General features: G+C 37.9%; 1 long non-coding RNA gene and 19 other non-coding genes across 20 annotated transcripts; 19 read left to right on the plus strand and 1 right to left on the minus strand.

Annotated features, from left to right (window-relative positions):
* Positions 1–83: 83 nt before the first annotated feature.
* On the minus strand, positions 84–155 carry TRNAE-UUC (transfer RNA glutamic acid (anticodon UUC)). Its single transcript has one exon. It is a non-coding gene; the product is annotated as a tRNA-Glu (tRNA).
* A 427-nt stretch (positions 156–582) lies between these two features.
* TRNAE-UUC (transfer RNA glutamic acid (anticodon UUC)) lies at positions 583–654 on the plus strand. Its single transcript has one exon. It is a non-coding gene; the product is annotated as a tRNA-Glu (tRNA).
* Positions 655–878: 224 nt separating this feature from the next.
* On the plus strand, positions 879–950 carry TRNAE-CUC (transfer RNA glutamic acid (anticodon CUC)). The gene has a single exon. It is a non-coding gene; the product is annotated as a tRNA-Glu (tRNA).
* Positions 951–1,330: 380 nt separating this feature from the next.
* Positions 1,331–1,402, plus strand: TRNAE-UUC (transfer RNA glutamic acid (anticodon UUC)). The gene has a single exon. It is a non-coding gene; the product is annotated as a tRNA-Glu (tRNA).
* A 76-nt stretch (positions 1,403–1,478) lies between these two features.
* On the plus strand, positions 1,479–1,550 carry TRNAE-CUC (transfer RNA glutamic acid (anticodon CUC)). The gene has a single exon. It is a non-coding gene; the product is annotated as a tRNA-Glu (tRNA).
* Positions 1,551–1,629: 79 nt separating this feature from the next.
* TRNAG-UCC (transfer RNA glycine (anticodon UCC)) lies at positions 1,630–1,701 on the plus strand. The gene has a single exon. It is a non-coding gene; the product is annotated as a tRNA-Gly (tRNA).
* A 6,262-nt stretch (positions 1,702–7,963) lies between these two features.
* On the plus strand, positions 7,964–8,035 carry TRNAE-CUC (transfer RNA glutamic acid (anticodon CUC)). The gene has a single exon. It is a non-coding gene; the product is annotated as a tRNA-Glu (tRNA).
* A 380-nt stretch (positions 8,036–8,415) lies between these two features.
* Positions 8,416–8,487, plus strand: TRNAE-UUC (transfer RNA glutamic acid (anticodon UUC)). The gene has a single exon. It is a non-coding gene; the product is annotated as a tRNA-Glu (tRNA).
* Positions 8,488–8,866: 379 nt separating this feature from the next.
* Positions 8,867–8,938, plus strand: TRNAE-UUC (transfer RNA glutamic acid (anticodon UUC)). The gene has a single exon. It is a non-coding gene; the product is annotated as a tRNA-Glu (tRNA).
* Positions 8,939–9,167: 229 nt separating this feature from the next.
* On the plus strand, positions 9,168–9,239 carry TRNAE-CUC (transfer RNA glutamic acid (anticodon CUC)). Its single transcript has one exon. It is a non-coding gene; the product is annotated as a tRNA-Glu (tRNA).
* A 380-nt stretch (positions 9,240–9,619) lies between these two features.
* Positions 9,620–9,691, plus strand: TRNAE-UUC (transfer RNA glutamic acid (anticodon UUC)). The gene has a single exon. It is a non-coding gene; the product is annotated as a tRNA-Glu (tRNA).
* Positions 9,692–10,221: 530 nt separating this feature from the next.
* Positions 10,222–10,293, plus strand: TRNAE-CUC (transfer RNA glutamic acid (anticodon CUC)). The gene has a single exon. It is a non-coding gene; the product is annotated as a tRNA-Glu (tRNA).
* A 380-nt stretch (positions 10,294–10,673) lies between these two features.
* On the plus strand, positions 10,674–10,745 carry TRNAE-UUC (transfer RNA glutamic acid (anticodon UUC)). The gene has a single exon. It is a non-coding gene; the product is annotated as a tRNA-Glu (tRNA).
* Positions 10,746–11,575: 830 nt separating this feature from the next.
* TRNAE-UUC (transfer RNA glutamic acid (anticodon UUC)) lies at positions 11,576–11,647 on the plus strand. Its single transcript has one exon. It is a non-coding gene; the product is annotated as a tRNA-Glu (tRNA).
* Positions 11,648–11,725: 78 nt separating this feature from the next.
* Positions 11,726–11,797, plus strand: TRNAE-CUC (transfer RNA glutamic acid (anticodon CUC)). Its single transcript has one exon. It is a non-coding gene; the product is annotated as a tRNA-Glu (tRNA).
* A 380-nt stretch (positions 11,798–12,177) lies between these two features.
* TRNAE-UUC (transfer RNA glutamic acid (anticodon UUC)) lies at positions 12,178–12,249 on the plus strand. The gene has a single exon. It is a non-coding gene; the product is annotated as a tRNA-Glu (tRNA).
* A 379-nt stretch (positions 12,250–12,628) lies between these two features.
* On the plus strand, positions 12,629–12,700 carry TRNAE-UUC (transfer RNA glutamic acid (anticodon UUC)). Its single transcript has one exon. It is a non-coding gene; the product is annotated as a tRNA-Glu (tRNA).
* A 229-nt stretch (positions 12,701–12,929) lies between these two features.
* On the plus strand, positions 12,930–13,001 carry TRNAE-CUC (transfer RNA glutamic acid (anticodon CUC)). Its single transcript has one exon. It is a non-coding gene; the product is annotated as a tRNA-Glu (tRNA).
* Positions 13,002–13,392: 391 nt separating this feature from the next.
* On the plus strand, positions 13,393–13,464 carry TRNAE-UUC (transfer RNA glutamic acid (anticodon UUC)). Its single transcript has one exon. It is a non-coding gene; the product is annotated as a tRNA-Glu (tRNA).
* Positions 13,465–14,544: 1,080 nt separating this feature from the next.
* On the plus strand, positions 14,545–15,600 carry LOC149666578 (uncharacterized). Its single transcript, XR_016368276.1, has 4 exons — positions 14,545–14,959; positions 15,017–15,165; positions 15,247–15,345; positions 15,450–15,600. It is a non-coding gene; the product is annotated as an uncharacterized LOC149666578 (long non-coding RNA).
* The last annotated feature ends 11,055 nt before the right edge of the window (positions 15,601–26,655 follow it).

The raw sequence follows: 26,655 nt of genomic DNA on the forward strand, positions 1-26,655 counted from the left end.
CGGACTGGTTGGCACAACCCTAAATATTATTCCTATAAATGTGTCTTTAAGTTTATTCTTCAAATGCGGTACATAAGCAGTCGCTCCGATACCGGGAATCGAACCCGGGCCTTCTGGGTGAAAGCCAGATATCCTAGCCACTAGACCATATCGGACTGGTTTCAGCAACCCTAGATATTATTCCTATAAATGTGTCTTTCAATTTATTCTTTAAAAGCTGTACAAAGCACAGTCTCCGATACCGGGAATCGAACCCGGTCCTTCTGGATGAAAGCCACGTATCCTACCCACTAGACCATATCGGACTTGATCAATCAAGTCTTAATTCTATTCATAAACCTATATTCTTAAGTCTATCCTTCAAAAGCGGTACAAAAGCACTCGCTCCGATACCGGGAATCGAACCCGGGCCTTTAGACTTGGTTGAGCAAGTACGATATGGTCTAGTGGCTAGGATACCTGACTTTCACCCAGAAGGCCTGGGTTCGATTCCCGGTATCGGAGCGAGTGATTTGTACCGCTTTTGAAGAATAGACTTAAGGATATAGGTTTATGAATAGAATTAAGACTTGGCTAAGCAAGTCCGGTATGGTCTAGTGGCTAGGATATCTGGCTTTCAACCAGAATGCCCGGGTTCGATGCCCGGTATCGGAGCGAGTGCTTTTGTACCGCATTTCAAGAATAGACTTAAAGACACATTTATAGGAATAATATTTAGGGTTGTGCCAACCAGTCCGATATGGTCTAGTGGTACCTGGCTTTCACCCAGAAGGTCCGGTTTCGATTCCCGGTATCGGAGCGACTGCTTTTGTACCGCATTTGAAGAATAAACTTAAAGACACATTTATAGGAATAATATTTAGCGTTGTTCCAACCAGTCCGGTATGGTCTAGTGGCTAGGATATCTGGCTCTCACCCAGAAGGCCCGGGTTCGATTCCCGGTATCGGAGCGAGTGCTTTTGTACCGCTTTTGAAGAATAGACTTAAGGATATATGTTTACGAATAGAATTAAGACTTGGTTGAGCAAGTCCGATATGGTACAGTGGCTAGGATACCTGGCATTCACCCAGAAGGCCCGGGCTCGTCTCCCGGTATCGGAGCGAGTGCTTTTGTACCGCATTTCAAGAATAGACTTAAGGATATAGGTTTATGAATAGAATTAAGACTTTGTTGAGCAAGTCCGATATGGTCTAGAGGCTAGGATACCTGGCTTTCACCCAGAAGGCCCGGGTTCTAATCCCGGTATCGGAGACTGTGCTCTGTACAGCTTTCAAAGAATAAATTTAAAGACACATTTTTAGGAATAATATTTAAGGTTGTTCCAACCACTCTGATATGGTCTAGTGGGTAGGATACCTGGCTTTCACCCAGGAGGCCCGGGTTTGATTCCCGGTATCGGAGCCTGCTTTGTACCGCTTTTAAAGAATACATTTAAAGACACATTTATAGGAATAGTGTCTAGGGTTGCTCAAACCAGTCCGATATGGTCTAGTGGCTAGGATATCTGGCTCTCACCCAGAAGGCCCGGGTTCGATTCCCGGTATCGGAGTTAGTACCTTTGTACCGCTTTTGAAGAATAGACTTAAGGATATAGGTTTATTAATAGAATTAAGACTTAGTTAAGCAAGTCCGATATGGTCTAGTGGCTAGGACATCTGGCTTCCACCCAGACGGCCCGGGTTCCATTCCCGGTATCGGAGCGAGTTCTTTTGTACCGCATTTCAAGAATATAATTTAGGATATAGATTTATGAAAAGAATTAAGACTTGGTTAAGCAAGGCCGATATGTTAAAGTGGCTAGGGTATCTGGCTTTCACTTAGAAGGCCTGGGTTCGTTTCCCGGTATCGGAGCGAGTGCTTTTGTACCGCATTTCAAGAATAGACTTAAGGATATAGGTTTATGAATAGAATTAAGACTTGGTTAAGCAACTTCGATATGTTCTAGTGGCTATGATATCTGGCTTTCGCCCAGAAGGCCCGGGTTCGATTCCCGGTATCGGAGCGAGTGCTTTTGTACCGCATTTCAAGAATAGACTTAAGGATATAGGTTTATGAATAGAATTAAGACTTGGTTAAGCAACGCCGATATGTTCTAGTGGCTATTCTAAGGGAGCGGTAGCTCCCTTAGATAAGGCCTGATGACGGCTTTAATGTATAAGGAAGGTTTTTGGATTGGTTTTAACTTTTTTCGTATTAAGTTTATTGTTTCGAAATTTTTCTACTGAACTAAAATCCGGGCCCTTAGTATGTGGTAAAAATTTCAAGATGATCCACCTAACAGTTTATTTTATAAAGCATAAAGTTGCTAAGGGTGGTTTTCATTTCCATAAAATTAATCACAGATTTTGGCGAAAAACTAGAGAATCTCCATAGAAATAACATGGGAAATTTTCCAAACTTACCCATTTTGTAACTACCCTTACAAAAATAACTATACGTTTGATAGATTTGAAAACGGTCTTAAATGAAAGCCCCATTTTTAAAGTGGGCGCCAATTTTTGTTTCATTACGAAAAACAAAGTTTAAGTATTGTTTTTAATAGTTTTAAGTACCTGCTCCGAATTACGTGGTTTACCTTTAAACTGTGGAACTTAAGACTTTTTTGCTTGGGTTAAGTAATAAAGAAAGTCATTCTAGGACTTACGTCGTTTTACTGCGGATAATCAAATTGGTAGGGCAATTAGCTAACTTAATTGTCATTATAACTATTGCGCGTCCAACTAATTTAGTTGCGAAGTACGGATTAAACTTAATTAAACAAAATAAGCAATTAAAGATAATTAAACAAAATAAGCAATTAAAGATAATTACCAATAATGGGTAATTAAATTTTTACACGAGTCTAAACTATAACATCTGTTTGTGTACAAGTCTACGGAATCTGTTTAAGCGCAGACCTACAGAATATTTTTGTGCAAAGGAGTATAAAATCTCTTTGTGCAGAGGCCTATGCAATCATTTCGTGCACAGGCCTATGGAATATTGTTTTACACAGGCCTCTGGAATATTGTTTTACACAGGCCTATGGAATATTGTTTTACACAGGCCTATGGAATATTGTTTTACACAGGTCTACGGAATGTTTTTGTGCAAATCTGCATGGAATCCTTTTGAGTATAGGAGTATGGAATCTTCTGTGCACAGGTCTATGGAATTTTTTGTTCATGGGTCTATGGTATATTTATGTGCACAAGTTTGAAGAATCTTTATTTGCACAAGTTTGAAGAATCTTTATGTGCACACTAGTCTGAAGAATCTTTATGTACACACAAGTCTGAAGAATCTTTATGTGCACACAAGTCTGAAGAATCATTATGTGCACACAGTCTGAAGAATCTTTAGTTGCACACAAGTCTGAAGAATCAATATGTGCACACAAGTCTGAAGAATCTTTATGTGCACACAAGTCTGAAGAATCTTTATGTGCACATAAGTCTTAAGAATCTTTATGTGCACACAAGTCTGAAGAATCATTATGTGCACACAAAAGTCTGAAGAATCTTTATTTGTCCAAGTGAAAAATCTTTATTTGTCCAAGTGAAAAATCTTTATTTGCACAGGTCTACAACTTCTGTTTGTGCACAGGTCTACGACTTCTGTTTGTTCACAGGTCTACGACCTCTGTTTGTGCACAGGTCTATGGAATCTGATTTGCTCATTTCTATGACATCTGATTTGCTCATTTCTATGACATCTCTTTTTGCGCAAGTCAATAACATTTGTTTATGCTCAAGTCTAAAACATCTGTTTGTACACAAGCCTAAAACATCTGTTTGTGCACAAGTCTAAAACATCTGTTTGTACACAAGACTAAAACATCTGTTTGTACACAAGACTAAAATATCTGTTTGTGCACAAGACTAAAACATCTGTTTGTGCACAAGTCTAAAGCATCTGTTTGTGCACAAGTCTAAAGCATCTGTTTGTGCACAAGTCTAAATCATCTGTTTGTGAACAAGTCTATAACACCTGTTTGTGATCAATTCTATAACACCTGCTTGTGATCAATTCTATAACACCTGCTTGTGAACAAGTCTATAACATCTCTTTGTGCACAAGTCTATGACATCTGTTTGTGCACACGCGAGTGACTTCTGTCTGAGCAAAGGTCTACGGAATATTTTTGAGCACGGGTCTACGTATCATTTTTGTGCAAATGGGTATGGAATCTTTTTGAGCATAAGGGTTTGAAATCTGTTTGAGCATAAGGGTTTGAAATCTGTTTGAGCATAGGGGCATTGAAAATGTTTGTGCATAACTCTATGGAATCTGATGTGCACATGTCTATAACATCTCTTTTTGCGCGAGTCTCCGACATTTCTTTGTGCACAAGCCTGTGATTCTATTTGTGCACAAGTGTACGAAATATTTTTATGCATTGGTGTACGGAATATTTTTATGCACAATAGTACGGAATTTTTTTGTGCACAGGTGGACGGAATATTTTTGTGTATAGGTGTATGGAATATTATGGTGAAAATGGATTTGGAATATTTTTGTGCACAGGTATACGGAATATTTTTGTGAAAATGGATACCGAATATTTTTGTGCACAGGTGTACGTGATAGTTTTGTGCACAGGTGAACGTGATATTTTTGTGCAAATGGGTAAGGAACATTTTTGAGCATAGGGATATGCAATGTTTTTGTGCAGAGGTCCATTGATTTTTTTGTGTACAGGTATATGGAATGTTTTTGTGCAGAAGTCCGTGGAATATTTTTGTGTACAGGTATATGACTCATGTTTGTGCACAAATCTATAGAATGTTTTGTACACCGGTCTAGGACATATGATTGTGCACAAGTCTATGGCATCAGTTTGTGCAAAAGTCTAAGGTATGTGTTTTTGCACAAATATTTGACATCTATTTTTGCACAAGTCCATGGTATCTGTGTGTACAGGTCTACAAAATATGTTTGTGCACAAGTCTGAAGAATCTTTATGTGCACAAGTCTACGGAATGTCTTGTGCAAATGTCGATGACATCTCTTTTTGAGGAAGTCTATGAAATCAGTTTTTTACACAAGCATATGACATCTGTTTGTGCACAAGTCTATAACATCGGATTGTGCAAAACCGTGTGACTTCTGTTTGTGTACAAGTCTGTGGAATCTATTTGTGCACGAGTCTACGTAATATATTTGTGCGCAAATCTATGGAATCTGTTTATGCGCTAGTCTACGGCATCTGTTTGTGCACGGGTCTACGGAAAATGTTTGTGCAAATGGGTGTGGAATATTTTTGAGCATATAGGGGTATGGAATGTTTCTGAACAGGTCCAAGGCATGTTTTTGTGCACAGGTCCATGGAATATTTTTGTACACAGGTCTATGTCACATGTTTATACAAAAGCCAATAGAATATTTTGTGCATAGGTCAATGGAATCTTTTTGTGCACAGCACAGTTTTATGAAATGTTTTGTGCGCAGGTCTAGGAAATATTTCTGTGCAAATGGTTATGGAATAGTTTTGTGCTATGGGTATGAAATCTTTATGTACACAGGTCTATGGAATCTTTATGTGCACAAGCATATATAATGTTTTGTGCACAGTTCCATGAAATATTTTGTGCACATCTTCATGAAATCTTTTGTGCACAGGGCTATGGAAACTTGATGTGCACAAGTCTATAGAATGTTTTTGTGCACATGTCTATGACTTCTGTTTGTGCACAAAACTATGGAATCTGGTTTGAACATGTCTATGACATCTGTTGTGCACAAGCCTGTGACTTCCACAAGTCTACGCAATTTGTTTGTGCACATGGCTACGGAATCTGTGCACAGATCTCCGGAATCTGTTTGTACACAGGCCTACGACATCTGTTTGTGCACAGGTTTACGGAATCTGTTTCCTTACAGGTCTACGGCATCTGTTTGTGCACAGGCCTACGACATAGTTTTTTGAGCACAGGTCTAGGGAATCTTTTGTGCACAGTTTTATGGAATCTCTTTGGGCCCAGGTCTATGGAATATTTTTGTGCACAGGTCTATGGAATCGTTTTGTGCAAATGGGTATGGAATCGTTTCGTGCAAATGGGTATGAAATTGTTTTGTGCAAATGGGTATGGAATCTTTATGGAAACAGGTCTATGACTTCTGTTTGTAAACAAGTCTAAGACTTCTGTTTGTGCACTAGTCCGTGGAATCTGATGTGCACATATCCTTGACATCTCTTATTGCGCAAGTCTATGATGTATTTTTTGTGCAAGTCTATGACATCTGTTTGTGCACAACCCTGTGACTTCCGTTTGTGTCCAAGTATCCAGAATCTGTTTGTGCACATGAACGTAATCTTAGAAACATATGCTATAACTTTAAAACATCACAGACTTCCCCGACAAATATTTTTAGAGGCTTCCATAGCTTTGGTGATATATAACAAAACCAAAAGTGAGAGCGCACAAAATATCTACAATTTCAAAAAATCGGAAAATATAGGAAAATTATCGAAATTATAGGAACTAATAGGAAGACATCCGAAAATAGGAAAAATTATAAAATTTAGGAAATGTGGTCACCCAGCGCAGGTCTACGGAATATGTTTGTGCACAGGTGTATAGATTGTTTTTGTACACAGGTCTACGTAATATTTTTTTAGCCTAAGTCTTCGGAATCTATTTGTATTATTGCATCCACTGTGCTTTGCACGTGAAAACGACGGGAAGGCAATTTGAGTTGGACTGGGCGTTGAAGCAATCAAGATTAATACTTCTATAATAGATGGTTAGGGCCTTGTTAGTTCAAACGTGGTAACTAATATACGCGCAACACCACAAGACTTAAATGGAGCGCCTGCTTTTCAGTATACGTTTTAAAATACTTGTTTCTAAACAGTTTTAATTCATATTAAGACTGAAGTGACAGATATTTATCAAAACTGTCTTTGTACACAAAGACGCGAAAAAGTAAGAGATAAGTGTAGAAAATTAATTGTTTGAAGTAACAGATATTCAAATTTTCATTTTTGAAGACGTGATTATAAAACATCAATTATTTGAAAAAATTTCTTATCTTAGTTTTTTTCACAAAATTTTCAGAGAAACTACCTTGATACTACTGTTTATTTTCGAGAAACATTTGCTTCGAGGAAGTTCAAATACTCGGATATCTGAAAAATAGAGCTAGTATTTATTTTTATATTTCAAAATTGAAAATATTGCGAACCGAAAATTACATTCGCCCTTTGACTGTGATGTAGTTATTAGAGTCAAAAGGATCTGTAGCTTTGAGAGATAAACAACACGTCAATTTTTGAAACCTCGAAATCTTTAAAATAAACGAACACGTTTTGTTAAGTTTTCATGCTTGTTTTATTTTGTCTGCTATCAACAATTTTCTGCCCATTTTATTCTCCTTATAGGCCCGAATACTCAAACTAACTCTAAATTTTAAAAAGAAAATAAAATGCATACGTTTTCTATTTTTAAAATGATGCACATGTTTAAGGATAAAATATTTTACTTAAGGAATTTTGGTGAAAAAAACTAAGATAAGAAATTTTTTCAAATAATTGATGTTTTATAATCACGTCTTCAAAAATGAAAATTTGAATATCTGTTACTTCAAACAATTAATTTTCTACACTTATCTCTTACTTTTTCGCGTCTTTGTGTACAAAGACAGTTTTGATAAATAATATTTAGAATTGTTCCAACCAGTCCGATATGGTCTACTTGCTAGGATATCTGGCTCTCAACCAGAAGGCTCAAGTTCGATTTCCGGTATCGGATTGAGTGCTTTTGTACCGCTTTTCAAGAATAGACTTAAGGATATAGGTTTATGAACAGAATTAAGACTTGAGTGAGCAAATACGATATGGTCTAGTGGCTAGGATACCTGACTTTCACCCAGAAGGCCCGGGTTCGATTCCCGGTATCGGAGCGAGTGCTTTGTACCGCATTTCAAGAATATTCTTAAGGATATAGGTTTATGAGTAGAATTAAGACTTGGTTAAGCAAGTCCGATATGGTCTGGTGGCTAGGATATCTGGCTCTCACCCAGAAGACCCGGGTTCGATTCCCGGTATCGGAGTTGGTGCTTTTGTACCGCTTTTTAAGAATAGACTTAAGGATATAGGTTTATGAATAGAATTAAGACTTGGTTGAGCAAGTCAGATATGGTCTAGTTGCTAGGATATCTGGCCTTCATCCAGAAGGCTCAAGTTCGATTTCCATTATCGGGGCGAGTGCTTTTGTATCGCTTTTCAAGAATAGACTTAAGGATATAGGTTTATGAATAGAATTAAGACTTGGTTGAGCAAGTCAGATATGGTCTAGTGGGTAGGATACCTGGCTTTCATCCAGAAGGCCCGGGTTCGATTCCCGGTATCGGAGACTGTGCTTTGTACAGCTTTTAAAGAATAAATTGAAAGACACATTTATAGGAATAATATCTAGGGTTGCTTAAACCAGTCCGATATGGTCTAGTGGCTAAGATATCTGGCTTTCACCCAGAAGGCCCGGGTTCGATTCCCGGTATCGGAGTTGGTGCTTTTGTACCGCTTTTTAAGAATAGACTTAAGGATATAGGTTTATGAATAGAATTAAGACTTGGTTGAGCAAGTCAGATATGGTCTAGTGGCTAGGATATCTGGCTTTCACCCAGAAGGCACGGATTCGATTCATGGTATCGCAGCGAGTGCTTTTGTACCGCTTTTGAAGAATACACTTAAGGATATAGGTTTATGAATAGAACTAAGACTTGGTTGAGCAAGTCAGATATGATTAGTGGGTAGGATACCTGGCTTTCACCCAGAAGGCCATGGTTCGATTCCCGGTATCGGAGACTGTACTTTGTACAGCTTTTCAAGAATAAATTTAAAGACACATTTATAGGAATAATATCTAGGGTTGCTTAAACCAGTCCGATATGGTCTAGTGGCTAAGATATCTGGCTTTCACCCAGAAGGCCCGGGTTCGATTCCCGGTATCGGAGCGAGTGCTTTTGTACCGCTTTTGAAGAATAGACTTAAGGATATAGGTTTATGAATAGAATTAAGACTTGGCTGAGCAAATACGATATGGTCTAGGGGCTAGGATACCTGACTTTCACCCAGAAGGCCCGGGTTCGATTCCCTGTATCGGAGCGAGTGCTTTGTACCGCATTTCAAGAATATTCTTAAGGATATAGGTTTATGAATAGAGATAAGACTTGGTAAAGCAAGTCCGATATGGTCTAGTGGCTAGAATATCTGGCTCTCACCCAGAAGGCCCGGGTTCGATTTCCGGTATCGGAGTTGGTGCTTTTGTACCGCTTTTTAAGAATAGACTTAAGGATATCGGTTTATGAATAGAATTAAGACTTGGTTGAGCAAGTCAGATATGGTCTAGTTGCTAGGATATCTGGCCTTCATCCAGAAGGCTCAAGTTCGATTTCCATTATCGGGGCGAGTGCTTTTGTATCGCTTTTCAAGAATAGACTTAAGGATATAGGTTTATGAATAGAATTAAGACTAGGTTAAGCAAGTCAGATATGGTCTAGTGGGTAGGATACCTGGCTTTCATCCAGAAGGCCCGGGTTCGATTCCCGGTATCGGAGACTGTGCTTTGTACAGCTTTTAAAGAATAAATTGAAAGACATATTTATAGGAATAATATCTAGGGATGCTGAAACCAGTCCGATATGGTCTAGTGTCTAGGATATCTGGCTTTCACCCAGAAGGCCCGGGTTCGATTCCCGGTATCGGAGCGACTGCTTATGTACCGCATTTGAAGAATAAACTTAAAGACACATTTATAGGAATAATATTTAGGGTTGTGCCAACCAGTCCGATATGGTCTAGTGGGTAGGATACCTTGCTTTCACCCAGAAGGCCCGGGTTCGATTCCCGGTATCGGAGACTGTGCTTTGTACCGCTTTTAAAGAATAAATTTAAAGACACATTTATAGGAATAATATCTAGGGTTGCTCAAACCAGTTCGATATGGTCTACTGGCTAGGATATCAGGCTTTCACCCAGAAGGCCCGGGTTCGATTCCCGGTATCGGAGCGAGTGCTTTTGTACCGCTTTTGAAGAATAGACTTAAGGATATAGGTTTATGAATAGAATTAAGACTTGGCTGAGCAAATACGATATGGTCTAGGGGCTAGGATACCTGACTTTCACCCAGAAGGCCCGGGTTCGATTCCCTGTATCGGAGCGAGTGCTTTGTACCGCATTTCAAGAATATTCTTAAGGATATAGGTTTATGAATAGAGATAAGACTTGGTAAAGCAAGTCCGATATGGTCTAGTGGCTAGGATATCTGGCTCTCACCCAGAAGGCCCGGGTTCGATTTCCGGTATCGGAGTTGGTGCTTTTGTACCGCTTTTTAAGAATAGACTTAAGGATATCGGTTTATGAATAGAATTAAGACTTGGTTGAGCAAGTCAGATATGGTCTAGTTGCTAGGATATCTGGCCTTCATCCAGAAGGCTCAAGTTCGATTTCCATTATCGGGGCGAGTGCTTTTGTATCGCGTTTCAAGAATAGACTTAAGGATATAGGTTTATGAATAGAATTAAGACTTGGTTGAGCAAGTCAGATATGGTCTAGTGGGTAGGATACCTGGCTTTCATCCAGAAGGCCCGGGTTCGATTCCCGGTATCGGAGACTGTGCTTTGTACAGCTTTTGAAGAATAAATTGAAAGACACATTTATAGGAATAATATCTAGGGTTTCTGAAACCAGTCCGATATGGTCTAGTGGCTAGGATATCTGGCTTTCATCCAGAAGGCCCGGGTTCGATTCCCGGCATCGGAGCGACTGCTTATGTACCGCATGCGAAGAATAAACTTAAAGACACATTTATAGGAATAATATTTAGGGTTGTGCCAACCAGTCCGATATGGTCTAGTGGGTAAGATACCTTGCTTTCACCCAGAACGCCCGGGTTCGATTCCCGGTATTGGAGACTGTTCTTTGTACAGCTTTTAAAGAATAAATTTAAAGACACATTTATAGGAATAATATCTAGGGTTGCTCAAACCAGTCCGATATGGTCTAGTGGCTAGGAAATCTGGCTCTCAACCAGAAGGCTCAAGTTCGATTTCCGGTATCGGAGCGAGTGCTTTTGTACCGCATTTCAAGAATAGACTTAAGGATATAGGTTTATGAACAGAATTAAGACTTGGGTGAGCAACTACGATATGGTCTAGTGGCTAGGATACCTGACTTTCACCCAGAAGGCCCGGGTTCGATTCCCGGTATAGGAGCGAGTGCTTTGTACCGCATTTCAAGAATATTCTTAAGGATATAGGTTTATGAATAGAATTAAGACTTGGTTAAGCAAGTCCGATATGGTCTAGTGGCTAGGATATCTGGCTCTCACCCGGAAGGCTCGGGTTCGATTCCCGGTATCTTAGCGAGTGCTTTTGTACAGCTTTTGAAGAATACACTTAAGGATATAGGTTTATGAATAGAACTAAGACTTGGTTGAGCAAGTCAGATATGATTAGTGGGTAGGATACCTGGCTTTCACCCAGAAGGCCCTGGTTCGATTCCCGGTATCGGAGACTGTACTTTGTACAGCTTTTCAAGAATAAATTTAAAGACACATTTATAGGAATAATATCTAGGGTTGCTTAAACCAGTCCGATATGGTCTAGTGGCTAAGATATCTGGCTTTCACCCAGTAGGCCCGGGTTCGATTCCCGGTATCGGAGCGAGTGCTTTGTACCGCATTTCAAGAATATTCTTAAGGATATAGGTTTATGAATAGAATTAAGACTTGGTTAAGCAAGTCCGATATGGTCTAGTGGCTAGGATATCTGGCTCTCACCCAGAAGGCCCGGGTTCGATTTCCGGTATCGGAGTTGGTGCTTTTGTACCGCTTTTTAAGAATAGACTTAAGGATATCGGTTTATGAATAGAATTAAGACTTGGTTGAGCAAGTCAGATATGGTCTAGTTGCTAGGATATCTGGCCTTCATCCAGAAGGCTCAAGTTCGATTTCCATTATCGGGGCGAGTGCTTTTGTATCGCTTTTCAAGAATAGACTTAAGGATATAGGTTTATGAATAGAATTAAGACTTGGTTGAGCAAGTCAGATATGGTCTAGTGGGTAGGATACCTGGCTTTCATCCAGAAGGCCCGGGTTCGATTCCCGGTATCGGAGACTGTGCTTTGTACAGCTTTTAAAGAATAAATTGAAAGACACATTTATAGGAATAATATCTAGGGTTGCTTAAACCAGTCCGATATGGTCTAGTGGCTAAGATATCTGGCTTTCACCCAGAAGGCCCGGGTTCGATTCCCGGTATCGGAGTTGGTGCTTTTGTACCGCTTTTTAAGAATAGACTTAAGGATATAGGTTTATGAATAGAATTAAGACTTGGTTGAGCAAGTCAGATATGGTCTAGTGGCTAGGATATCTGGCTTTCACCCAGAAGGCACGGATTCGATTCCCGGTATCGGAGCGAGTGCTTTTGTACCGCTTTTGAAGAATACACTTAAGGATATAGGTTTATGAATAGAACTAAGACTTGGTTGAGCAAGTCAGATATGATTAGTGGGTAGGATACCTGGCTTTCACCCAGAAGGCCATGGTTCGATTCCCGGTATCGGAGACTGTACTTTGTACAGCTTTTCAAGAATAAATTTAAAGACACATTTATAGGAATAATATCTAGGGTTGCTTAAACCAGTCCGATATGGTCTAGTGGCTAAGATATCTGGCTTTCACCCAGAAGGCCCGGGTTCGATTCCCGGTATCGGAGCGAGTGCTTTTGTACCGCTTTTGAAGAATAGACTTAAGGATATAGGTTTATGAATAGAATTAAGACTTGGCTGAGCAAATACGATATGGTCTAGGGGCTAGGATACCTGACTTTCACCCAGAAGGCCCGGGTTCGATTCCCTGTATCGGAGCGAGTGCTTTGTACCGCATTTCAAGAATATTCTTAAGGATATAGGTTTATGAATAGAGATAAGACTTGGTAAAGCAAGTCCGATATGGTCTAGTGGCTAGGATATCTGGCTCTCACCCAGAAGGCCCGGGTTCGATTTCCGGTATCGGAGTTGGTGCTTTTGTACCGCTTTTGTACCGCTTTTTAAGAATAGACTTAAGGATATCGGTTTATGAATAGAATTAAGACTTGGTTGAGCAAGTCAGATATGGTCTAGTTGCTAGGATATCTGGCCTTCATCCAGAAGGCTCAAGTTCGATTTCCATTATCGGGGCGAGTGCTTTTGTATCGCGTTTCAAGAATAGACTTAAGGATATAGGTTTATGAATAGAATTAAGACTTGGTTGAGCAAGTCAGATATGGTCTAGTGGGTAGGATACCTGGCTTTCATCCAGAAGGCCCGGGTTCGATTGCCGGTATCGGAGACTGTGCTTTGTACCGCTTTTAAAGAATAAATTTAAAGACACATTTATAGGAATAATATCTAGGGTTGCTCAAACCAGTCCGATATGGTCTAGTGGCTAGGATATCAGGCTTTCACCCAGAAGGCCCGGGTTCGATTCCCGGTATCGGAGCGAGCGCTTTTGTACCGCTTTTCAAGAATAGACTTAAGGATATAGGTTTATGAATAGAACTAAGACTTGGTTGAGCAAGTCAGATATGATCTAGTGGGTAGGATACCTGGCTTTCACCCAGAAGGCCCTGGTTCGATTCCCGGTATCGGAGACTGTACTTTGTACAGCTTTTCAAGAATAAAGTTAAAGACACATTTATAGGAATTCTGAGAGAGCGGTAGCTCTCTTAGATAAGACTTCATACTGCCCTTAATGTATTAGGGTGGTTTTTTGATTGGATGTAACTTTTTTTGTATTAAGTTTACTGTTTTGAAAAAAATCCACAGAACTACAGTTCGGGCCCTAAATATGTGGTTAAAATTTCAAAAAGATCCATTTATTAGTTTTTCTTATAAAAAATAAAGTTGCTAAGGGTGGTTTTCATTTCCATAAAATTCATCACACCTTTTTATGAAAAACAGGAATTTTTCCCATAGAAATAACATGGGAAATTTTTGAAAAAGAACCGTCCGGTTAATCCGATGTTAGAAAATCTATTCGTTTGTTAGTTTTGGGAACGGTCTTAAATGAAAGGTACAACATTTCTCATTCCGCTAAGCGATTTTCATGGAAAATAATTAAGTTTAAGTATTAATTTTGATAACATTTAGAACATAACTCGATTTGCGATTTTATATCATGGATACGCTAATTTACTAGAAAATATCAGCGCGACCAAAATTGGCGTATTTTAACGTTTAGTTGCCTCATAATAGTTTGAGAGTTTCTTCATAATGCTTTTTGGATGAAATGGCCTATAGAGAGCGGGATAACACGGCTTTAATAATGCCGCGCAGCCGCCGTGACGTTGAAACGGCGATAGCTTAAGTCGGCGACGCCATCAAAGACTCGAGTCTAAATCGTCGCCTTAAATAGCGTTTATAATCTTTGTGAAGCTTTAGGAAAGTAATTTGGTCTAATTTTAGTATTTTGGGTTGCTAAAACTTAATATTATTTAAATATTAAACGCTTAAGGTAAGAATTATCATTAAATTTGAAAGTTATTGTAAATTAATCTATTTCATTTCACTAAGCCTTGGTCAAAACAATTTCCGTAGCACCGTGCTAGGAGCCTAGGATATCCTCTGTTCCTAACTTCGAAGTCGTAATTTATGCTATGATTTTATGCTTTGTTTATTTCGTCAACATAGGTAACAGTAGCGCTAGTTAATTCAGGATACCGTTATCTAATTTGCTCAAATCAGGGTAGAAAAAACCATGTAGTCGTGTTCTTTAGTACACATCTGCTTTTATCCGTTACGGCTATTTTCATATCTCCATTGTATTAATTAAAAAATGGCATTTCTACCCAAATAATTGAAATATTTAATTAGATTTTGCTTTTTGAAAGACCACGCTTACTACAGAACAACCAACGTAACATCTTTGTTTACATGGTAAACTATTAAACACAAGAAATAGCACTGCCTTTAACGGCGATTTTCCAATGAAATAAGTAATGACTGCACACCTAACTTTGTTAACTAATAGTCCTCATTTATTATAATTTTAGCTCAAAGTGCTTTAATTGACACAATTTTAACAAGATTTATTAATTTTGATTGTATGAATGTAACGCTTGATTGATGAAGTTCAGTTTGGTACGACGCCACTTAACGCGAGCCAACCAACGAACAATGGTTTCTAACCAAATAGACTATTGTGAGTAAATAAAAAATAGTAAATAATTTCCTAGAATGCTGCTAGTATTTTTCTTTTATTTCAACAAAATACTTACATCAGTTTGGTTGAGAAAATTCTGCGTTAGCGTTAACATAGTTTTCTGAACAACGAATAATGGAATGTTGAAATCAGTATTTAATGCCCAACATTTGTTATTAGGTAAAAATTTAATTATAAATAAATTGTTTGCGTGTCCAGTCACTGCCCATAACTCAGTTTAAAAAAACCAATGTTCCTAATGTTGTAAAATTATTGATTTGCAGAAAAACAGTTTATTTTGCTACGGTTAGCGGAGCATCTAGTGCCGTCGGGTTAAATTAACCCTAACAGAAATTTTTTTTATTTGAGATGTGTGGAAATTTGTTATATGGACAAAATTGTTAATGCTAATTTATAAATAAATTGACAATTTTTAATAGATATTATTAATATTAGACAACAGTAGCTAAATGACTCCATTCATTCATTCATTCATTCATGACATGATTCATTTATGTCAGTATACATGTTTGTTCATTATTTCCAGTATAAATGATTCATTTATGTCAGTGTAAATAATCGTTTATGTCAGTGTCAATAATTTATTTATTGAATGTGTTGTTCACAAAGTCAACAATATGACGTATGTGTGATCATCGGAATTCAATACATTAGGCAATTTGCGGAAAGACAATAAAGGAGTAGAGTAATACGAGAAGAAAAATGGATAATGTAATATAAAAAAATAATAACAATAAAAACAATGTCAGTTAATTAGGAATTCCCTGCACATTAATGTAATTTTTTAAAGTAATCATTTAGGTTGAAGGGTGAAAGAAGTATAATGCTTACAATTTAATAATATACCCACGAGTTTTTTACCTCGAGTGCACGGACCTCTAGGCCTTAGTCTCAAATGCGTGTTAATTTACCTACAGCCTACTACACGAATTTGAAACTAAAAGGCCTAGAGGTCCGTGCACTCGAGACAAAAAACCAGACTTAGAAATAAGGAAATTTTTTAAACTAGTCCTTGGGACCAGTGACCCCCCTAGTGTCCTAAATAATAAACTGGTCTCCGGAGTGGTCCCAGCCTTTGTTCTCCTATAGATTTGCAATTAATAAACTGGTCCCGAGAACCAGTTAACCCCCACTTTTTGAATTAAAAAACTAGTCCAAGCAATTAATAAACTGGTTTTGGACCAGAGGAAGTGTGCTATTTCTAAGTCTGCAAAAAACTCCCGGATATTTTAAATCCTGAAGATCAGACGTTTTTCGCCTCTTGACAGCACGTACAAATCTAAGTCTCTATGTAATCTAGCTTTGCGAGTGCTGACAACCAGGGCCTGAAATAAGCACAGGACACTGGACATTGTCCAATAAAATTTTAAAATGTCCTATAATTTTTTCAAAAACTACGGGGGTCACTGGACGTTTTGACCAATAAATTTTCCGAAGTTTTGATAGCTTGACTATGATGATGGGACACTGTTTTTGCACACTCCAGTGGACAATGTCCTATAAATTTTCCAGTCAAAGGGGGGGATCACTGGACACATGTCCTATAAGAATTTTTTCTTATTTCTGGCCCTGCTGACAACCGATGCTGTAACAGAGTATATACAGATTAAGCTCTCATTCGAGACAGGGCCGGAAATAAGCACAGGACACTGGACATTGTCCAATAAAATTTTAAAATGTCCCATAATATTTTTGAAAAATAAGGGGGTCACTGGACAGTATGACCAATAAATTTTCAGAAGTTTTGATAGCTTCATTATGGAGATTCGACGCTTTTTTCACACTCCATTGGGCAATGTCCTATAAATTTTAAGTCAAACAGGGGGGTCACTGGACGCATGTCCTATAAGAATTTTTTCTTATTTCCAGCCCTGGTTCGAGATAGGGAGTTGCCGATCCTATAGGTGAAAACCAACCGCGAGATACCAGCCAGCGGGAAATAAGGCGTTGGCACAGGGCAAATGACCAGGGCCAGAAATAAGAAAAAATTCTTATAGGACATGTGTCCAGTGATCCCCCCCTTTGACTGGAAAATTTATAGGACATTGTCCACTGGAGTGTGCAAAAACAGTGTCCCATCATCATAGTCAAGCTATCAAAACTTCGGAAAATTTATTGGTCAAAACGTCCAGTGACCCCCGTAGTTTTTGAAAAAATTATAGGACATTTTAAAATTTTATTGGACAATGTCCAGTGTCCTGTGCTTATTTCAGGCCCTGCAAATGACCAGTTTAAAAATTGCGTGGATCAGTTTAAAAATTAAATTGCAGGGGGTCAGTGGTCCACAGGACCACTAAGAAAATTCAAAGGTTTCCAGAGTCCAGACATTAGCTAATATATTGTAATTATCCACTTCTTCAATTTAGCAGACGACGCGCCCTGGTCAGTGGTCATGCAAATAGAGCTTTAAGGACCTTGGGCTAGAGCGATCGCTGGCCCAATGTCCAGTTTAAAAAAATCCTTATTTCCCACCCTGATACCAGAAATCTTGTTTTCCCAGTTACGACGTCATAAAGGGGACTTAAATTCCTTTTTTGATTGGTTGTTTGGTAATAGGAGAATAGGGAGCTAACAGTTCTGACCCTGAAACGTCACACCCTTCTATCTCTTAGTGTAGTTTCATCCCCCCTAACGGTTGGAAACAGTATTCTACGCGCAAAAATGCCAACCAGAAGGGGGCTGCGTGACGTCAGACTATCTCTTCCCCCTTGCCAGCTGTTAGCTCCAGACTTAGAAATAAGGATAATTTTTAAACTAGTCCTTGGGACCAGTGACCCCCCTAGTGTCCTAAATAATAAACTGGTCTCCGGAGTGGTCCCAGCCTTTGTTCTCCTATAGATTTGCAACTAATAAACTGGTCACGAGGACCAGTAACCCCCACTTTTTGAATTAAAAAACTAGTCCAAGCAATTAATAAACTGGTTTTGGACCAGTGGACGTGTGCTATTTCTAAGTCTGGTTAGCTCCCTATTTAGGGAACTCTCGACCAGTCTGGGAAGTAAGGATAATTTTTAAACTAGTCCTTGGGACCAGTGTCTCCCCTAGTGTCCTAAATAATAAACTGGTCCCCCCACTTTTTGAATTAAAAAACTAGTCAAAGCAATTAATAAACTGGTTTTGGACCAGAGAAAGTGTGCTATTTCCCAGATTGCTCTCGACGACTGTCTGTATAGTAGTTTTTCACTCGTACTGGGAAGCAGCGCATATGTGAGAACACTTTTGTAAACAAAATTATGATTTTTCGTGATTATTATTCATTGTTCTCTTAACTCTTGGTTTCGTTGTAGAATAAGGATGATAGAGATTTGTCCAATTTGTTACCTTACACTTATGGGTCTTGATTCTGGTTTTTAAGAGAATCCCATTCTCAGGCTTTTTATTTTATAACGCTGTTTAAGGAATTTCGCTAAGCCTCGGTCAAAATAGCGTTATGATAATCATGTTGATGTTGTTGTTATACGATAGGCAACATCAACTTCTCTTATTTGGGATAAAAGCCAGTCATTAAGATTACTGTAGGTAGGTTAAAAAAAATTATAAACAAATTAATTATTAATCTTACTGGTAGATGAATCAATTACTACATTGTTTTCTGTGACAGCTACGACACATTAATATAAGCTGTAAAGGTTACACCTCCGCTGCCGAAACTTTGGCGATAACTTCTCAAGGGAATTTATGACAAACAGAACTGTATAGATTATTTCATTTAATAACATTTTACATTTGCATTATTTACATTAAAATTCTTCATTCAAGGTAAAAATTATTGCGGTTTATTGAGTTCCCAGTTAGTTTTATACTCAGTGCCACCACACGGAATAAAATCAAGTAAATGAATTTTTATTTTAAATACAATTTTAAGTTTTTAACGGTAGTAAAAAGCACATTATAGCTTGGAAATTACGCATGACGTTCATGATGGATTTCCTATAAGCTTAACGATAAAAACAAATATAACATTTCTACTCAAATTTTGGTGTTGAATATCAAAGATATTGTAGTTTTCTAATTAATCATTAGAAACACATTATATTTAAGAACATGTTTTATTAAATATTACAATGATTAACTAATGTTGAATTAATATATCAAATTGGAGTAAATCATTATAAAACTGCACACCATTCCCCCCCCCGCGTATGAATTAAGAAATTGGAATGATAGACCAAATTTAAATGATTAATAGAAAACGAATTTAGTAATTTTTCTAATTTTAATACAATGTAATTTTTTTACAACAATGTAATTTTAATAATTTTAAAACAATGGAATTTTAATGATTTTTACAAAATAAAATTAAAAAAAAAAACAGGTGAATAATGATCCTATATAAAACAAGAAGAAAAATTATAGTCTAAGAAGAATTTTATTGGAACACAGGAAATTAAATTAACCATATAATACTGGTAGAAAAGCCGGTAACAACTAATTATAAGGCTAGTTTGAAGTTTAAATTTTCACGCATGTTAGCAACAGGTCCCTTCATTGTCACCCACAACGTCCTGGTTAATCCATAACTATGAGACTTTACTCATAATAATACATTTTAGCCCTAACCAAAGTTTTGCCTATTCTGTAGAAATATGCTCAGAGTTTTAGGGCTTAAGGAGCTATATTTCGTCATTCATTATATTTGTACCTAAATTTTTTAATATGTTATATGATATTCATGTCTAACACATTAAAAACTGTTAACATTTTTTCCAGTGCCCCAGTTTAATATAATTCTTTACATTATTTCTAAGAACTTTAATTATTTGAAGAGTATTTGATGGCACTTGTGTGTGTTAATACTGATAGAAAACTCACTAAACCACGTTAATTCACACAATAAAACAAAATTTTATTTAAAAAATTAAATAAAAACGTTTATTTATTAAACGTAAAGATAGGGTTCGAAAATTATCGAATTTTTGGAAAATGGTAAATTACGCCGTAATTTACCGCGTAAATTACCGTTCATGGTAATTTACGAAAATTAAAAAATTAAATTATATTGATCGTTTTTAAGCTAAATAATGAAAATATCACTTGAACACAGCTATTCTTTTTATAGCATAGTGTTTTACAATATTTAAACACCGAGTTTTGATGTTTGCAGCTCAAAATACTTTTGAACAACTTTCTTCTTCTTACCAATTTTGCGAATTTTTGCTATTTCACGTTTTTAAAACAAAATTCTAGAGAAGGGCCGATAACAGTTAAGTCAAATTTCGGTGCCGATATATCAGTTTAGTCAAATTTCGGTGCCGATATTGGTATCGGTATGGGCCCATCTCTAGAAAATTCTAACAACTACAGCTTTCCAGCTAAAGCAAACGAACTCGACAACAAGAATAGACGGAAAATCAAATTTCATTTCCTTAATCAAATTTTTCCCACGCTTGCCGTTCAACCTTTTATGACTTACTCATATATCATGGGAAGAAATAAGTGTGTATGCACGGGTAGAGCAAAATATGGAGCTTTTAGACCATTTTCCAAGTGTTAGAAATGAAAATTCGGTGGTAAATTACCATCGTGGTAATTTACCAGCGTAAATTACCACGGTAATTACCAGGGTAATTACCGTTTTCGTAATTTACCCGAGAAAATCGTAAATTACAGTTACCCTGGTAAATTACCGTGTAAATTACCATGGTAATTTACCGATTTAGAACCCTACGTAAAGAGCTTTTAGACCATTTTCCAAGTGTTAGAAATGAAAATTCGGTGGTAAATTACCATCGTGGTAATTTACCAGCGTAAATTACCACGGTAATTACCAGGGTAATTACCGTTTTCGTAATTTACCCGAGAAAATCGTAAATTACAGTTACCCTGGTAAATTACCGTGTAAATTACCATGGTAATTTACCGATTTAGAACCCTACGTAAAGACGACTAGTTTCGCCTCTATTCAGAGGCATCTTCAGGTCTGGTCTGGTTTCTCGTACCGTGCGTTAGTTTACGACTACGTCGGCCCCCCCCCGTCCAATTTGTCGTTTCCACCCCCATACCAAAGCTCAGTTAAATAGCTGGCAAGGCCATTGTCTTTATTTAATGATGTTTTTTGTGTTCTTTTTTTATTAATATGGAGCGACTCCCTAAGGTTTAATTTTAAGTAGTTGTCTACTACGGTGATAGACTTTGCCTTTTCAAAAAGTATTTTGTGGTCTCTGTTTTCGTTGATATGTTCGGCTAGTGCAGATGAGGCGATTTTATTGTTTTTAATATCATTTTTATGTTCGTTAAATCTAAATCGGAAGTTACGCCTCGATTGTCCCGTGTATGATTTACCGCGAGAGCAAAATATTTCGTAGACACCATGTTTATCTAGTAGGCTTATCTTGTCTTTCAGGGATCCAAAAATTGTTTGCAGTTTGTTGGTGGGTTTAAAAACTGGCTTTATATTATTGTTGCTAAAGAAGTTTCAATCCGCTGGCTTCGAGCGTTAAACGGAAGTATCACGAAATCGGATTTTTTGTAATCGGATTTGAGTTTTGTATTGCGATTAATTTTGTTTCTGTTTAGAATTCTATCGAAACCTCTATTGAGAGTAGAGCTAGGGAAACCCCTGTTGTCCGCTATGGCTCTGATAAAATTTATTTCTTTCCCAAGGGAAGTGGAATTAGAGCAAACATTTACTGCTCTTGTCAGAAAGGTGTAAAAAGCTGTAAGTTTTTGGTTAGTAGGATGGCACGACTCCCAATGTGGTGGGATTGATACCGAGAAAGGTTTACGGTATACTGAAGTGTTAATTTGGTTACCAGTTTTTTCAATAAGGACGTCTAAAAAGGGGATAGAGTTATTCGATTCGATTTCTAAAGCGAATTTAATGTTATGGTCTATAGAATTAAGGAATTGTAAGAAAGTGGTTAAATTCTCGTTTGTATGTGACCATTTGCACAGTATGTCGTCGACATAACGTTTCCAAAAACAAATGGTGAATGGGGATGTGTTGATAATCTGGGATTCTAACTTATTCATATAAAGATCACAGAGGAGCGGAGACAGGGGGCTGCCCATGCCAAGACCTGATTTCTGGGTGTAGATTTTATCATTAAATTTCAAAAAGGGGTTTATAGTGCACAGGGTAACAGGTAACGCGACCCCACTAGAACTTTCCACACACGGGTTAAAGCAACAGTGAAAAACTGCCTAACATTAGAAGATAAACAGAAAAAATCTCTCATTCCAAGTAACTTCATAACCCCAAGAATGTATGCGTTGCCAAAAATACATAAAACCCCTCTTAAATTCAGGCCTATAGTCGATAGCATGGGTTCATCGACGCACAGAATAGCTAAATTCCTTTCTAAAAAACTATTTTTCTTATGTAAAGAACACCCACATACCTTGAGAGACACCAAACATCTAATTAATGAGATTAATAATCTAGCTTTAGAACCCAACGACCTACTGGTGTCGTTCGACATAGTTAGTATGTTTACGAAAGTCCCAGTAGACGGAGCCATAGCAGAACTACGCCATTGCCTTTTAAAAGCAAAGTTCAACCCCTTAGAACTGGAGGATATTATAGACTTAGTTACCCTGTGCACTATAAACCCCTTTTTTAAATTTAATGATAAAATCTACATCCAGAAATCAGGTCTTGGCATGGGCAGCCCCTTGTCTCCGCTCCTCTGTGATCTTTATATGAATAAGTTAGAATCCCAGATTATCAACACATCCCCATTCACCATTTGTTTTTGGAAACGTTATGTCGACGACATACTGTGCAAATGGTCACATACAAACGAGAATTTAACCACTTTCTTACAATTCCTTAATTCTATAGACCATAACATTAAATTCACTTTAGAAATCGAATCGAATAACTCTATCCCCTTTTTAGACGTCCTTATTGAAAAAGCTGGTAACCAAATTAACACTTCAGTATACCGTAAACCTTTCTCGGTATCAATCCCACCACATTGGGAGTCGTGCCATCCTACTAACCAAAAACTTACAGCTTTTTACACCTTTCTGACAAGAGCAGTAAATGTTTGCTCTAATTCCACTTCCCTTGGGAAAGAAATAAATTTTATCAGAGCCATAGCGGACAACAGGGGTTTCCCTAGCTCTACTCTCAATAGAGGTTTCGATAGAATTCTAAACAGAAACAAAATTAATCGCAATACAAAACTCAAATCCGATTACAAAAAATCCGATTTCGTGATACTTCCGTTTAACGCTCGAAGCCAGCGGATTGAAACTTTTTTAGCAACAATAATATAAAGCCAGTTTTTAAACCCACCAACAAACTGCAAACAATTTTTGGATCCCTGAAAGACAAGATAAGCCTACTAGATAAACATGGTGTCTACGAAATATTTTGCTCTCGCGGTAAATCATACACGGGACAATCGAGGCGTAACTTCCGATTTAGATTTAACGAACATAAAAATGATATTAAAAACAATAAAATCGCCTCATCTGCACTAGCCGAACATATCAACGAAAACAGAGACCACAAAATACTTTTTGAAAAGGCAAAGTCTATCACCGTAGTAGACAACTACTTAAAATTAAACCTTAGGGAGTCGCTCCATATTAATAAAAAAAGAACACAAAAAACATCATTAAATAAAGACAATGGCCCTGCCAGCTATTTAACTGAGCTTTGGTATGGGGGTGGAAACGACAAATTGGACGAGGGGGGGCGACGTAGTCGTAAACTAACGCACGGTACGAGAAACCAGACCAGCTGCAGCTGGCAGACCTGAAGATGCCTCTGAATAGAGGCGAAACTAGTCGTCTTTACGTTTAATAAATAAACGTTTTTATTTAATTTTTTAAATAAAATTTTGTTTTATTGTGTGAATTAACGTGGTTTAGTGAGTTTTCTATCAGTATTAACATAAGTTAATTATGCCTCTAAGTACACAAATCGCTTCCACTTCTATGGCAATAGTGTTTGTCTGGCTCCCTTTAATGAAACCCTATACTCTCTCCGTATCATTTATCACCTCAACTTCAATACCAAATTGTACCGCCTAGCCTAGCGTTTCTTTTATCCCTTTTAGAATATTTCAGGACTGAAACCGCCTCTATCTCACGAGAGAGAGAGGGATTTGGGGTTGCTCAAGTAAAATTCGTTCCCCCCAGTGCCTGCCTATACGAAACGTAAAAATCTCCTCTATTCCACTGGATGATTTTTTTTCGTCTCGACCGCTTGGTGGCTGCACCGCGACAGAAATTTCAAAATTTTCTCTCTTCGGATCTCAGCGCTATACGAGTTCTGACGTCACAGAAGCCTGCAGAAGATGCCCAGTTTTAACCCGTATTTGTGTACTTAGTGGCATTATTAACTTATGGTATTAACACACACAAGTGCCATCAAATACTCTCCAGTTCATGTAAATTCACTCATTATTTTACAGAAGAAAAACTATTAAAACTAGCTACTCTCAAATCTTAATGCAATTTCAACATTGAGATAAGCGATAATTTTACTTCTTTTACCTATTTTCAAACATAACATATTCTTGTCTAGAACTGTAGAACACTTAATATTAATTAGCAATGTTACTGTATATAAGTAAGACATTAATTATACAGTGCCTAAATATAATTTTTGTAATAATTATCCTTTGCTATTATATCAATATGGAGTTCATTATACATTGCTAAAATACATTAGAAAGCGCGACATAATTGTAAAAGTTTCCCTAGGAACCTCTTGTTAAATAACCACACGGAGTAAAGATCCACTATAAAAGTCATCAGAGGTAAGTAAATTACGGAACAACGCAATTTTTGCCATAGTTATATATTCATGTATTACCATCGTTTTCCAATCGTCCACGTCGCAGATTTTTTTAATTTCGGTGCTCAAAATTTTTGCGAATGCTTTAAGGTGAAGACGCAGTTTTAATTTTACTTATCTATAAATTTGAATGTTAATTTTTTGTTTAAAACACTTTTTTAATGAGAATAAATATTTACCCGATTGTACCAAGGCAACAATTTTCCCTCATTAAATATAATCAAGAAGGGATTTGCTATAAGAAGGCATAAACCGCGAGATTTTACGCTACTACTCTTACGCCGGTGTTAGTGGACAAGTAAGCCCTACCCCTTTCATGTCCGTCATTGCTCTGCGCTTTCCCATTGGATCCCGTGGAGATAGGTCATACAGACGCGAATGACGTATTCCGAATAGAGAAAAATAATAACTCCAGCAAGGTAAACAGAAAATGGATGCTGAAACGGTACGACAGTTGTTTTTAACTGCCATTAACAAGTTAGTTAAAGGTTTTGAACCAAACTAGATGGATTTAGAATATGTGTCTCTACGTGAAAATCATTTTTACCTCTCCGAGTGACGTATGTCACGGAGAGGTTCTAAAATCGACAGGCATGTCTGTGTGTGTGTGTGTGTGTCAGGCTGTTGTTATTGACTTACACCCCAGGGGACCGCGTTCGCAGTTTCCGAATCGAAGCAAATGTGTTCGCCATTTCCGGACCGCATTCACAGTTCCCGGAAAATTCAAAACTTGAGGCTATCCACAATTCAACTGGCCACTACTATTTCATCTGACTAGTCAATTGTCCATTCCACATGAACACCAATCTGTATTCACTGGCTTCTAACACCACGACCTTCTGGGCGTTGCTTTTGTCCATCCCACAAAGACACCAGTCTGTACTTACTGGCTTCTAACACCACCATCTTCTGGTCTTTGTTTTTGTCCATCCCACATGGACATCAGTCTGTACACCTGGCTTCTACACCACCATCTTCTCGTCTTTGTTTTTGTCCATCCCACATGGACACCAGTCTGTACACCTGGCTTCTACACCACCATCTTCTGGTCATTGTTTTTGTCCATCCCACATGGACACCAGTCTGTACACCTGGCTTCTACACCACCATCTTCTGGTCATTGTTTTTGTCCATCCCTCATGGACACCAGTCTGTACACCTGGCTTCTACACCACCATCTTCTGGTCATAGTCTTTGTCCATCCCACATGGACACCAGTCTGCACACCTGGCTTCTACTCCATCATCATCCTTAAGGTTAAGACATACGCGGCGATCGGCCAGGGTTACGAGAAACGTCCGGCCTCCCAATGGCGGGGCTTCCACCAAAGGTTCACGCAATTGCGCTGTTCTTATCCATAGCTGCGATTCGAAATCCTTATATACTACCTATTAGAATAAGGTGAAGCAACCGGCGTATGCTTCATTTTAAACGCCAATATTAGTCAAGTCTCTCAAGAATGTTTAATTGTTCTTTATCAAGACGATGTAACGCTCAATAAGGCGAACAACTAACGAAGAAAATATTTAATATTAATTATATTTATTTTAATATTTAAGATAATCTTGTTTCTAAACTCAAAATTAAAACGGAAAGAGTTAAAAAGCAGTCTATTTTTTTGTCTGTGTGTGTCTGTCCGTTGTCACACTAGTGCGCCGAGTTAGCAGTTCGCTTTGTTTTGATGTGTTAAGAAATCCTACAGAACCTTAATATTC

The sequence above is a fragment of the Phalangium opilio genome, unplaced genomic scaffold (genome assembly GCF_054372755.1).
Source record: "Phalangium opilio isolate 3A_F unplaced genomic scaffold, DU_Popi_V2 ptg000060l_1, whole genome shotgun sequence".
Lineage (NCBI taxonomy): Eukaryota > Metazoa > Arthropoda > Arachnida > Opiliones > Phalangiidae > Phalangium > Phalangium opilio.